Source organism: Xyrauchen texanus, chromosome 7, assembly GCF_025860055.1.
Source record: "Xyrauchen texanus isolate HMW12.3.18 chromosome 7, RBS_HiC_50CHRs, whole genome shotgun sequence".
Classification (NCBI taxonomy): Eukaryota; Metazoa; Chordata; class Actinopteri; order Cypriniformes; family Catostomidae; genus Xyrauchen; species Xyrauchen texanus.
The window spans coordinates 15,491,618-15,506,629 of record NC_068282.1 but is presented as its reverse complement, the minus strand read 5'-3'; the positions used below and the strand labels follow the sequence as shown (position 1 = coordinate 15,506,629).

Here is a 15,012-nt window from a genome sequence, read left to right as displayed (position 1 = left end):
TCAATGTAAGGAAAAGTGGATATGGGTGCAATGCTAAACATATGCTCCTTTACATGCCAAACACCTTTTAAAACATAAGAAGACAGATCTATTTTGACACTTACTGAAAAAAATACATTTTGGCTGCATCATAAAAGCTGCAGTAGGGATCTTCTGTCAAAGAGCTATAAATATGAGGACTGTAGGTGGAGACAGTGAATTGAGCCAGGACTGCATTGTGAGCTTTGAGACACACAAACAGTCCTACCTGATGTATAAACACGTACATAATGCATACAACATGGTTCAGGTGAGCCAAACCTCTGGGTGAATAAAAAAAAAACACACCAAAGGTAAAGACAAAAAGAAAGAGATACAAAGCATGTACTGTATGTGTATAAATTGAACAAGCACAGACTAGAGATTGACCGATATAATTTTTTAAGACCTATACCACATGTAATTATTTTTATGTTTAAGTGACTGACAGTTAATATGCAGATATATAAATGATTTTTAATAAAATCAAATTTTGTGCCGCCTCTGGCGCTCTACAAAAATCTGGTGGGTGTCTTCGTGGAAAACCCTAATAAACGTTGCACTCGGTGGATTGTCATTTGTAACTACAAATCTCTGCAATAATAATAAAATAATTCTGTTGTCAAATAGTTGCTTGATGTCATTTAACATAACTTGAGATCATATAAAACTATAAAGATGACACGCTGGACGAGAGGAGCTCTGCAGCTTGAGTGTCTCGACACAGTATCTTTATTTCATCCTTAATTAAAGTTCAAATAATATGGGAGCGTGACATGTAAATAAGCACAAACTCCAAAACTGTCATTCTCTGTGCGGTCAGAGCTGCTTCAACCAGTCGCAGAAGAAACCAATCTGAGCAGGAGTCGATACCGGGAGAGATTTGAAGTTCAACCGGGTGATGCACACTCTAACACAGACATGCTCATCTCTCACCCCTGCTGTCTGTAGCTTGCAACATGTTGCATCATTGATGAGATCATCATGATAAGATCAATCTCATGTGAAAAATAACACTCAAATGACAACAAAAATAAAATGTGTGTGTGTATATACTATATATATATATATATATATATATATGTTTTGGATAGACAAGATTGACAAATGCTTATCAATAATACTCTTATGGCTAAAATGTTTACAGTGTTCAGTGACTAAAATGTCAATATGACTAAATGTTACTAAAATGTGACTAAAATGTCAACAGTTTTCATTGACTACTGTCACGAACCCCGCTCCTCTGCCCCATCTCCGCGTCCACGAGCACGCACACATGCACTCCGCGAGCGTGCTCGCTTCCCGCTTCCTCGCTCCGCCCCCTTGAGCTCGTACACTATGTTTCCTCCCTCGCGAGCTCACACGCTCGTTCTGCTATTACGAGCTCTCGCTCGTAAACTCTCTCCCCCCTCTGACCCACTTGCACTCACGCGCTTCCTATCTTCACACATTAGTTTCACCTGCACTCGTCCCAATCACCTGTCATTCGTTACACCTGCACCTTCCCCTATAAATACCCAGCACTTCCGTTTCACGGGTGTTGGTTATTGTGTATTTAGATTCCCGTGTTTATGCCCCCGCTAGTCTCGTCTAGTTTTGCCCCTGCTAGTCTCGTCTAGTTTTGCCCCTGCTAGTCTCGTCTAGTTTTGACCTCCCCACTGTTTGATTACCTGTTAGCTTGCCAACTCCCCATTCCTCTCGTCCCCCTGTCTTCGTTCCCGCTAGTCTCGTCTTGTTCCTCGCCCTAGTTGTTAACTGTTTTCCCCGCTATCGTTCACCTCCCTCATTAGATCTGCCCCCTTGTTTATATCTTTGATTCCCGGCTTTTGACCCTACGCTTCCCACGACTACTCTTCACTGGATTTGCCCCTTGTTTGTACTTTTGCCCGGACTGCTTTTATTTATTAAAGCAGTTTTCATCCGTCATTGTGACTGTCTTATCTTGTGTGTGTGTGTTCGCTACAGAATAACCAACCTCACCGTTGACAGTCACAATGCCCCGCGCTAAGGATTCGCGCAGCTCACTCGAGCGGAGAAGCACGTCACATTCGGCGCGAGGAGCTAAAGTGTGGAGAGAGGACCACGCGCTCACGGCCCGGGGGCAGCAGGTATGCACTATGTCTGATTTATGTCACCCTGTTTCACCTGTGTCTGCCCCCGAGTCTGTTTATGCATCCAGTGCATTTCTGAGCGCCGTGAGCTCTCCATCCCCGGAGAGGTTGTGCGGCTCTTTTGACACTGACCAAGGGGTGTTTATGCGAGGCGGCAGTTGTGTGGCCCATGGCCCCGCCCTCGGCATTGTGGACCCAGCGGCGCAACTCGTGGGTTTGCGTCAGGGGAGCCAAACCGTTGAGGCTTATATTATGGAATTTTGTGTCCTGACGTACCAGGTGAATTTTAATGAGGTGGCTCTGAAGACCATTTTCCAATGTGGACTGAATGAGCCAACCTCATCATTAATGCCTGGTGGTCGCTGCCCCCTTAACCTGGTTCAGTTTATTGACCTCGCCCTACTGTACTCTGGTTCCTCGTTCACTGTGGGGGAGGCAGACACTGAACCAGCGCTCCACACCAAGACCCCCCTCTCGAAGCCTACCACAGCCCCCGTCTCGAAGCCTTACACGGCCCTAGTCCCGAAGCCTGACACGGCCCCAATCCCGAGGCCTGTCACGGCCCCAGCCTCGAAGCCTGGCACGGCCAGAGAGCCAGCGCCCATGCCTGCCACGGCCAACGAGCCAGCGCCCATGCCCGCCACGGCCAACGAGCCAGCGCCCATGCCCGCCACGGCCAACGAGCCAGCGCCCATGCCCGCCACGGCCAACGAGCCAGCGCCCATGTCTGCCACGGTCAGCGAGCCAGCGCCTGTAGCCTCGACCGTCCCCATGGCCACATCCCCTGTTGGCCGAAGACGTCAGAGAAGGAAGAGGGCCCCTTCTCCCCAGTCTCGTCTTGTGCTCAAGACCGCAGAGGTTCCCCCAGAGTCTTCCACGGCTCTGCCGGGTTCTGCTCCGCCCCCAGAGTCTTCCACGGCTCTGCCGGGTTCTGCTCCGCCCCCAGAGTCTTCCACGGCTCTGCCGGGCTCTGCTCCGCCCCCAGAGTCTTCCACGGCTCTGCCGGGTTCTGCTCCGCCCTCAGAGTCTTCCACGGCTCTGCAGACCTCTGCTCCGCCCTCAGAGTCGTCCACGACTCTGCCGGCCTCTGCTCGCCCCTCAGAGCCCTCCCGGGCTCCGCCTCTCGAGCCTCCCAGGGCTCCTCCTCTCGAGCCACCCAGGGCTCCTCCTATCGAGCCTCCGAGGGCCCCTCCTCACGAGCCTCCTAGGGCTCCTCCTCACGAGCCTCCCAGAGCTCCATCCCTCGAGTCTTTCAGGGCTCATCCCTCGAGTCTTTCATGGCTCCACCCCTCAAGCCTCTCACGGCTTCGCCTCTCGAGTCTTTCAGGGCTCCATCCCTCAAGTCTTTCGTGGCTCCACCCCTCAAGCCTCTCATGGCTTCGCCTCTCGAGTCTCTCAAGGCTCCTCCGCCTCTCAGGGCTTCCCCTCTCGAGTCTTTCATGGCTCCACCCCTCAAGCCTCTCACGGCTTCGCCTCTCGAGTCTCTCAGGGCTCCTCCCCCTCTCAAGCCTCTCAGGGCTCCCCCTCTCGAGTCTTTCATGGCTCCCCCCCTCAAGCCTCTCGAGCCTTCCAGGGCTCGGCCACTAGAGGCTCCTATGGCTCTGCCTTCTGAGCCCCCTATGGCTCTGCCTCCCGAGCCCCCTACGTCTCCCCCTCCAGAGCCTCCTACGGCTCCACCTCCCGAGCCTCTCATGGCTCTGCTCCCAAAGACTCCAGAGCTTCCTAGGGCTCCGCCTCTCGAGCCTTCCACGGCTCCGCCACCCGAGCCTCCTACGGCTCTGCTCCCTAAGACTCCAGAGCCTTCTAGAGATTCGCCTCCCGAGCCTCCTGCGGCTCTGCCTCCCAAGCCTCCTACGGCGCCACCTCCCCCGGCTCTGCCTCCAGAGCCTACCAGGGCTTCACTCCTGGAGCCTTCTACGGCGTCACCTCCCACAGCGTCACCTCCCTCGGCTCTGCCTCCAGAGCCTTCCAGGGCTTCGCCTCTGGAGCCTCCTACGGCGCCACCTCCCCCGGCTCTGCCTCCAGAGCCTACCGGGGCTTCACTCATGGAGCCTTCTACGGCGCCACCTCCCACGGCGTCACCTCCCTCGGCTCTGCCTCCAGAGCCTTCCAGGGCTTCACCTCTGGAGCCTCCTACGGCGCCACCTCCATGGGCTCCACCTCCAGAGCCTTCCAGGCCTTCGCCCCTAAAGCCTCCTTCGGCTCCACTTCCAGAGCCTTCCAGGCCTTCGCCTCTAAAGCCTCCTTCGGCTCCACCTCCAGAGCCTTCCAGGCCTTCGCCCCTAAAGCCTCCCTTGGCTCCACCTCTAGAGCCTTCCAGGCCTTCGCCCCTAAAGCCTCCGTCGGCTCCACCTCCGGAGCCTTCCAGGACCCCAGCTCCAGAGCCACCTACGGTGCCGCCTCTGACGGCTCCGCCTTTCACGGCTCAGCCCGGACTTCCTGACCCTCTACCTGTCCTGTGGCCTCTTCCCAGACCTCCGGACCCTATTACTGTCCGGTGGTCACCTTCCAGACCCCCGGACCCAGTCCCTGTCCTCCAGTCGCCTTCCAGACCTCCTGACCCAGTCTCTGCCCTATGGCTGCCCCCTAGACCTCCCGACCACCCGCCTGTCCACTATGTTCCCCCTGACCTTGCCTTGAACTGCCCATTGACCCCCATGGACTGTTTCATTTCCCTTTTGTACCTTCTATCCCCCTTGGACTGCCCTCATATTGTTTGTGTGTTTTGTGGGTTTTCTATTCCCGCGAGCTCACACGCTCGTTCTGCCCCCCGCGAGCTCACACGCTCGTTCTGCCCCCCGCGAGCTCACACGCTCGTTATGCCCCCCGCGAGCTTACACGCTCGTTCTGGCCCCCACGAGCTCACACGCTCGTTCTGTCCCCTAGAGCTCACACGCTCGTTCTGTCCCCACGAGCTCACACGCTCGTTCTGTCCCCTCGAGCTCCCACGCTCGTTCTGTCCCCTCGCGCTCCTCGCAGCTGAGCGCGGCCGTCAGGAGCCATCCTATTCAGAGGGGGGAGTACTGTCACGAACCCCGCTCCTCTGCCCCATCTCCGCGTCCACGAGCACGCACACATGCACTCATGGCGTGCTCGCTTCCGCTTCCTCGCTCCGCCCCTTGAGCTCGTACGCTCTGTTTCCTCCCTCGCGAGCTCACACGCTCGTTCTGCTATTACGAGCTCTCGCTCGTAACCTCTCTCCCCCCTCTGACCCACTTGCACTCACGCGCTTCCTATCTTCACACATTAGTTTCACCTGCACTCGTCCCAATCACCTGTCATTCGTTACACCTGCACCTTCCCCTATAAATACCCAGCACTTCCGTTTCACGGGTGTTGTTATTGTGTATTTAGATTCCCGTGTTTATGCCCCCGCTAGTCTCGTCTAGTTTTGCCCCTGCTAGTCTCGTCTAGTTTTGCCCCTGCTAGTCTCGTCTAGTTTTGACCTCCCCACTGTTTGATTACCTGTTAGCTTGCCAACTCCCCATTCCTCTCGTCCCCCTGTCTTCGTTCCCGCTAGTCTCGTCTTGTTCCTCGCCCTAGTTGTTAACTGTTTTCCCCGCTATCGTTCACCTCCCTCATTAGATCTGCCCCCTTGTTTATATCTTTGATTCCCTGGCTTTTGACCCTACGATTACTCTTCACTGGATTTGCCCCTTGTTTGTACTTTTGCCCGGACTGCTTTTATTTATTAAAGCAGTTTTCATCCGTCACTGTGACTGTCTTATCTTGTGTGTGTGTGTTCGCTACAACTACATTAAAAGCCAAGACTTTGTCAACTAAAACTTGAAAAAAACAAAAATTAAAATAGGATAAGGTTGACTAAATATGATAATAAAATAAAAAGGACATTTGACACAGTATTTAAACTAAATTAAAAAACAGCTGACAAAATTAACACTAGTATTCAGTTGCCAGGTCATTAGTAGTGTATTAACGCACTGCCAACGTTTACGTGTTTTTAACGTCACTTTTTTGATCAGTATGGTATGGTACGCCTCATTTTGAGCCAGGAAAATCCCTGTATGAATAATAATAATTTATCTTAAAATGCTATGTTTCAAGCATTTTTGTAACACCTCACTTATACACTCAAACATTTTTTTTTAAGATTTCTAATTGAATTAAGTAATCTTTAACTAATTAAAATGTAATAATGTAATTTAGTTAAAAATTACACAATTCAATGAACATGTAAAAAACTATAAACACAAAAAATAGAGTGTACATGAATGGCTGCTCTGTAAAAAGTTAAATAACTTTTACCCCATAGGGTCAATGACATGACGGTCATTTTTTGTCTAGATCTATTAAGTTAAGAGAAAAAATAAAATGTCTCATTAAAATCTGAAATTCTTGAAAAAAAACTAATGTTGGCATGAGTAGTTTGTAATAATCTTTTATTATTTATTTAAAAAAGAAATGTGTAACCATTTTTTTTAAAAACTGCATTCATATTTGAAACACTTTTGTGCACCAAATTAAAGTCATATGGGGTAACCAACATGAAGGTAGCCATTCTGATTTTATGTGACAATAAATTAATAAATAACAGAGCTAGGGCCCTATGATTTCTGAGATGATGAAAACACAGACGTAATCACAGAATCCAGTTCTAAAAATTAAATTAGCTATTAAATGCGGAATGTCACAGAATTTGACATATTTGGTATAAAATGTATGTAGTAATGCTCAGTTAAACAAATTAAAACAGTTATTTCCTAGTGTGATCTGCATACTTCAAAGAGAATGTGTGAAGTCGGCCGCTCAACACTGACAACACCTCATCATAAGCATTATGTGCGCTCTGTGTTTGTAATAAATTACAGACAGCAGAACACGCATTAAGCTTGAAGTGCACAGCACAAGCAAACTATATATTTATATAAATTAATCACAGCCTTTGGTGGTTTAATAAGCACATTTAAGCCTGCTTTTCTGAATGTGTGAAGCTTTCGTCAAAAACATAAAATATACAAATTCAAATTGCTTCAATTGACTTCCGCCAAAATAAAAGCTCAATTTAACTAAACACGTTAAATTGAAGAAAATGCTGCAGAAATATACCACTACTGTGTAGTAAAATTTACTATTCAATGTAGGGAAATATAATAATAATTAAATAATAAGACAATTATATTTAAGCAATATCTCACAAGCAAGAATGCTGTTGCACTGAATAACAGTTTTCATCTAGTGATGCTCTGCTATGCAAAAATAAAATAAAACATTCTTGAAAAACAAATATTGCCATTAGTAGTTTGTAATAATCTGTAATAATGTAGTAATAAATAATAATAATAATAAAATTATATTTAAGCAGGTTTGTGCTCCAAATATGCTCAACTATTAAAAGTGGGATATTTTCTTTCTAATGAAAGAGTGCCTTTCTTATCTTTATGATTTTAAAATAATTGAAGGAAACACAAACTATTTATGGTATTTATTGTATATTGCGAACAATTCAAGTCAAAGCACATGTGAAAAAAGTCACATTTAAGTTTTAATGTAAAAAGCAAGTTTCTCAGTGATCATGTCCTGTCACTCTATATACACAAGTTTTTACTCTAGGTTCTTACTAAGAAACACTAGCATGTTTACCTTTTCAGGTTTCAGGCATGATCTGAGGCACAGTGTATCTTCTGTCGAAAGTTTTAACGAGGGGTTTAAACCCACTGCACTCCACTGTAGCTATGGGAGCCATATCCTATATACTAATATATATTTTTAATAAGACAATATATATATTGTCAAATACAGTGCTGCACAGAAGAGCATCAAAGTTTTAATAAGGGCTGGACAATTAATCGAATACATTAAGTTTTTTGATGATAACATTTTATTTAACTTTAAAATATGGAATTCAGAAAAAATAAAATGGAAAACACAGAATGTGGAGAAAAAAATAAGTCAACTGGACTTCAAAGGGCCCTACAGATAGGACCTCTTTATACCAAGTTTTTTTTTTTTTTTAAATATCAGACATTTTGATATTTTTATGAAAAGGCAAATTTTGTTCAAGTCAAATGGAGTAACCTTGAGAAAACTTACAAATATATATTATTTAAATATATATATATATATATATACACACACATTTCTAAATTAAAAATTATATTTGACTTCAAATGAATTATTATTGAATTAATAATAAGGTTGTGTACACTCATGTGTATTCAAGAAGCAAGGAAAGTAATATATTTTACTCGATAGTAACACCACTTGTGATTTTTTATGTTATTAATTAGTTTTTTATAGACGTTTTTTCACAAATGTATAAAACCAACATGGACATAAATACTACATTTCTACTAATTTGATTTATGTTTTAAACAGATAATATAGATTTCTAAAAATAAAGATTTCTCATCTATATCTTCTCCAACCTTATTTGTCAACAAATGTTATGCAAACAACACATTAAAATATAAATGTACATTACAACAGAGGTTTCTTTGGTTAACGCACAGTAGTGTAATTTGTTACAATACTTTGTTTGGTGCTATTTTTTGGCATCTATCAACCAATATTAAAGAACCGGTAACAGGGTCTGAAATTAACACCCGCAAAGCGCCAAATGTGGATAAATGTTCTTATTTGGCTGTTGAATTTCACGCGCCACTCGGGGGGGGCACTTTTTTCTTTCTATATCAGTTTTGCTGCATTTGTAACCGCATACTGTCACAGTATGTACTATATATGATGAAGGACGCACATATCTGCCAGCAAAACAGTACGTTCTTTTAGGTATGCATGAGAGTATAGAGATGCATTATGAATAGTGTGGTGATGGGGGTGTGGTCATATGTTTGTCTGTGGGAGAGAGGGAGTGGTGTGGCTCGTCAAGCTGGTTGACATAATTTCTAACAGCTGTTTCTCATTACAGTGATAGCGGAGAGAAAAAGCTATTGAAAGTTTTGTTGCTTTGAACTGAGGAATAAGAAAGCCCTGAGAAGGCGGCACTCAAACTAACCAAAAACAAGAGAATAAAAGCTACCTGAAGTGTGTCACTGCTCCCGATCTATTCCTTTTCCATTCCCAAACCTGCAGATTCATTACACTGGTGCCAAAACCTGGGAACCGAGGAGACACGTAGTCATAGAGTCCTCACCACTGGGTGAGGTGATCAAGACCCTCACCGCATCCAGCAGACCCAACATCAGGCCCTCGTCGAGCTGCGGCTGGAGCAGGAGCAGCGTTTTCAACTCCTGCTCCAGGCCCAAGCGGGGGGCCGACAGGCCTTCCGGTGCCTGGTCAGACTTGAGAGGGTTGCTGCTGCAGCCCCGGAGCCCACCCCGACTGTCCAACAGGTCACCCTTGTCAAAATGGGGCCGGCCAACGATCCCGAAGTGGACCTCGATCTCTTCGAGAAGACAGCCGAGGTGTGAGAATGGCTGCCTGATCAGTGGGCGGCCCAACTGTTACCACTACTCTCCAGGAAAGCACAGCTTGCAGCCCAACAGCTCCTCGCAGCCAACCTTCTCGTTTATGCAGACTTGAAGAGAGCCATTCTCCATTCTGGGTTCGCTAGACCCGAGAACAGAGCCGACAGCACTTCCATGCCCTGAAGCTGGGCAAACATGGCCACCAGTTCGCCTTCACACAGCAGCTCTCAGACGCCTGCCGGAAATAGTTACTGGCAGCAATGTGGTACTGGAACAGTTAGTTGCCTAGCTACCCCGTGGGATGGCCGATTGGGTCGAGTGCCACCGTCCGGCATCGCAAGAGGAAGCGATCCAGCTGGCCAATGACTACAGGTCTCCCCCTCCTCTGTCTCCCCTGCTAACTCTGCCTCTCTCCGCTATCCCTCCCAGGTTGGCGAGTCCATCCCCACAGGTGTAGGAGGTGGGCCGGTCTGTTGGAGCTGCAGGGATCCAGGGCATTTCCAGGACCATTGCCCCATAATTGAGGTGGGCACTCTGGTCCAGATTCCTGATGCTCCACAGGCTTCCCCTGATCAAGCAGGGGCATAATGGATACAGGTGAGTACCCAGGGGAATACAGTACATATCAAGATTTGGTGGATTCTGGCTATTCTCAAACCTTCATCCACCATGGAGGTTTGAGAATATTGGGCACAAATAATCGGGTTAAGGTGCAGTGTGTGCACAGGGATATTCACACGTATTTGGTGGTTACCATTGAGATACTATTCAGGGGGAGAAAATATAAGAGTGGAGGCCGCAATTAATACAAAGAATTTAAGAATTACATTTTAACAATGTATTTAGAGAAATTTGTGCAGATTGATCCTGTGAATTCGGTGAGTGACGTGCGATGCTATGACTGGAGAGGTGATGCCAGGGCCATCTACGTCTGTTCTGCATCAAGGTGACGCAAGTGAGAAGGTTCCCGCCCTCAGGGGATTCACAAGTGGTGTGCTAAGTGCCGTGAATGTCAGTTAGTGAATCCACCGGCCAACCCAAAAGCACCATTGCGCCCTCTACCACTGATCGAGGTACCCTTTGAAAGAATTTGTATGGACCTCATCGGCCCATTAGAACGGACCGCACGTGGCCATCGCTTTGCATTAGTTCGGGTGGATTATGCAACGCGATACCCGGAAGCAGCGCCGCTATGCAACATCTCAGCACGTACTGTTGCGGAGGCACTCTTCAGAATAATCTCGCGAGTGGGGATTCCAAAAGAAATCCTCACTGATCAAGGCACTACATTTATGTCACAAACACAACGTGAACGGTATGAATTATTAGATATTAAATCAATTCACACCAGTGTTTACCACCCACAAATCGAGGGGCTGGTGGAACGATTTAATAAACCCAGAAAAACATGATCCTTAAGTTCATACACAAGGATGCTAAGAATTCATGGCTCAAACCCTTTATTTGTAGTGCGAGAGGTCCCACGAGCCTCCACAGTGTTTTCCCCATTCGAGCTGCTGTATGGGCGTCGGCCATGCGGCGTGCTCAACGTCATAAGGGAAGCCTGGGAGGAGGGACCTTCAAACAGTAAAACCTAAATTCAGTACATTCTTGATCTTAGAGCAAAACTCCACACTTTGGGTCAATTAACACTGGGGAATTTGCTACAAGCTCAGGAACGTCAAAGCGGCTGCATGACAGGGGCACTCAACTATGGAAATTCGCACCAGGATATAAAGTGCTTGTATTATGCCGACCTCAAGCTCTAAATTTCTCGCCAAGTGGCAAGGGACCTTTGAAGTCACACGGCGAGTAGGAGATCTCGATTATGAGGCAAATGGATGGGGCAGAGCACGTCAAGTTTACCATCTCAACCCCCTAAAATCATGGAGGGAGGTGGTCCCTATTGCCTTGGTGGCGGTAGTTCCAGAGAGGGGGGAGCTCGGGTCAGAGGTGACGCTCAGAACTAATCAGTTCACCCTGGTTCCATGTGTAGACCACGTCTGGTAGCCAACTTGCAAGCGGAATTCGCAGACTGGTTCTTGCCTCTCCCCGGTTGCGCAAACCTCATAGAGCACCACATCGATACCATGATGATTTGAAAAAGCTATTGAGAGTTTTGTTGAACTGAGGAATAAGAAAGCCCTGAGAAGGAGGCACTCAAACGAACTGAAAACAGAGAATAAAAGCTACCTGAAGCAAGTTACTGCTCCCCGTATCCTCCTTTTCCATACCCGAACCTGTAGATTCATTGCCAATATATTTCCGACATACTTCATCAGGGAATGTGGGCACTGTCTCGTGACCCGAATACATGATGTAAGAACAACAGCCGTGAAAACTATCCGCTCAGGTTTTGTTAAACAAGCACCATTTAACCACAGGGAACAATTACCTTGGTATATTTAGCACTTACAGTTGAGAAGAGCCATCCACTCGCGATTCACCAGCGTTCTTTTAAATCCAGAATTTTGAACGTGACGTCACCTCAGCTCCTGAGGGATTATGGGATCGTTAAGTGTCCAGTCGATCCGCACCGGAAATAGTAGGTCATCTGAGTATTTCTTGCTTACTGCTTCATGAATACTGTGGATTCGGACATACTGCTCCATTGGCATACTTTTTTGGCATAATATATAGTAGGGATGTATGGATATTCAGCCACAGACTTTGTTTCAGGTTGTAAAATAATGTTCTAATTTTGTCCTCAAGCAGGCTCTGTACGCCTGCAGTCAGTAAGATTGCAGGTCGTTACATACTGTAGAACGGCATTCATTAACTCGTCCCGCTGCTCATCAAAATTCTCATTTAGCAGTATGGATACCACGCTCATGTACTTGTATGTGTGGATCCGGTGTTGTGTTGGCTCACACTCACATGCTCTGTTTTTAGCAGATTACCACATATTAATTCACTTCATACAGACTACATATTTATTTAATTACATAGCAGAATTTTGCAGTTTAATAATCACTTTGAGTCACTTAATGACCAGCTTTTTTGGAGGTGAAAACTTCTGTTAAAACAAACAGAAACAGAAATGACTTTCACTGTAATACTACTACTACTTCTAATAATAATAAATCAATAGTAATTGTATATTATTTAAGCAGTATCTATCACTTATAATTCTCTGTTATGCAGCACTTTATTTGACAAAAATAACTCAGTTGTATTTTGGATTGTGCTGTGAGGTTCTGAATCAAACCACCTCATTTGAAAATAATTATGCAATATTATGTTGAGAATTAATTGTTATATTTTCATTTGATTCAAGATTAAATGAATTAATTTATGTAGACACCACTTTGATGATAAAATTGAAATAAGCTGTTGACGTGGATTTTTAGAAAAAATAAAACAATTAAACAGGTATCAGTATCGGCGAGTACTGAAAAGTAAGTATCGTTAATCGTTCTCCAAAAATGGTATTGGGTCATCACTAGTTAGCAGAAAATCTATATGCCGGATCTCTTTAGTGAATTAAAAAGACTTATGAACCAGTTGGGGCTAAATTAATTAATTGACTCACTCCAAATAAACCAAGAACTGTTACTGTGTTGTGCACTTAAGGCTCATGAGAGTTACAAACTGGTTGTTTATATGACAACATGTAGTTTAAAATAGAAATGTTGTTTTGTTGTAATACGTGAATAATCTGAAAAATAATTCTAAATGGACTATCTGTCAAATAACTATTTCATAAATAATTCTTTTTAAAAAATGGTTCCCTTTTAAACATGACAGCATTGTTTATTTTTCTCTCATGTCTGTAAAATCCACTTTAACAAAGTGCAATTAAATAAATAGAAAGAAAGAAATCTGTCTGGCTAGTAATTTTTTTCATCTACCAGCCACCTTGGTGGGCTAAAAAAATTATTTTGTAGTAAAATCCTGTAAAATGAAGTAGATAAGTGTGAATATCTGTAAAAGAAAAAAAAAAATCAAACTGTAATTGGCCAATCTCTAACATGGACACATGATGATGTACACAACTGCTATTAAATCAATAACAGCAACTGAAGCAAAAGGCAAGCACAATGCCTAGAATATGAAATCTGCCTCCAGCTGCTCTCTGATTAGCTGTGTGGGAGACAAACTGAGTCCAGACTGCACTGGTCCCAGATCAGCTGTTATGAAATGACTCTCTAGTGCAGAGATAAATGAGGTTCTCACTTTACAGTAAGGTCAATACACAAGGTTTGGTTCAACTCGTCTGAGTCTTTCATACACCACTGCTGCCTGATTGGCTTAAATAACATGAAGATGACTAAACACAAGGAGACAGAGCCCCTTCTGCCACTTGTCACAATTTAACAACACAATAAATGTAAACAATGACACACGTGGTGCAACCAGCATATGTGTTACAATTCTTCATTGTGTTTCATATTTTCTCCCAGTACAGACTTTTTAAAACATAATTTAAAAAAAAAAAAATGTATCCCCTTTTCTCCCCAATTTGGAACGCCAAATGCCCACTACTTAGTAGGTCCTCGTGGTGACGCGGTTACTCACATCAATCCGGGTTGTGGAGGACAAGTCTCAGTTGCCTCCACTACTGAGACCATCAATCCAAGCATCTTATCACGTTGCTCATTATGCATGACACCACAGAGATTCCCAGCATGTGGAGGCTCATGCTACTCTCCGCGATCCATGCACAACTTACCACATGCCCCATTGTAAGCTAGATCCACTAATCAAGACCACGAGGAGGTTACCCCATGTGACTCTACCCTCCCTAGCAACCGGGCCAATTTGGTTTCTTAGGAAACCTGGCTGGAGTCACTCAGCACACCCTAGATTTGAACTCGCGACTCCAGGGGTGGTAGTCAGCGTCGATACTCGCTGAGCTACCCAGGCCCCAAAATGTAATAATTTGTTAAATCAAATGGCATTTACTCGATGGCTCAGGAAAAAAGTTTCACATGGATCATCTGGCTCTATGTTAATCATAGACTCTTCTATGGGTTCTGATTTATGGTATTATTGAGGAGAAATTAGCTTTAATGTGCACAAATAGCAATATGCTGAAGCAAAATTTCGAGTGTGATATTGCTTTTTAGTAAATAAGAGTGAATACCTTATGTTTCAGACACACATTTGAGGTTTCGGTAATGAATGAATCAGTCCATGACTCACTCATAACACAACATAACAGCATGTGTCGCCACCTACCAGCGTAAAGATGTAATCATATTAAATGGAACAAAATCCCCACTACTATTTGGAAAGCTGGGAACACAGACAAGAGTGAGACTTTATAATATAATTATTAAAGCTAATGTTTACAAACAATATTTCCAACTTATCTTATACTCCCAATTAACCAAACATACTAAGACTGAATAAGTTAATACTTTTAAGAATTTAAATGTACATTTTACTAGTTAAAAAATTCTATTAACTGTGTAAAATGGCTGTGGCCTTTAAATTATCATGTACAAAAAGCGCATCTCTTCACAGACTCACTGCTATTGTTTTGTACAATGCAA

General features: G+C 44.8%; 1 protein-coding gene across 2 annotated transcripts in view; it reads right to left on the bottom strand.

Moving 5' to 3' along the window:
• Positions 1-15,012, bottom strand: part of LOC127646498 (disco-interacting protein 2 homolog B-A-like) — an 82,487-nt gene that overhangs the window by 66,953 nt on the left and 522 nt on the right. The gene's annotated exons all lie outside the window — the stretch shown is intronic.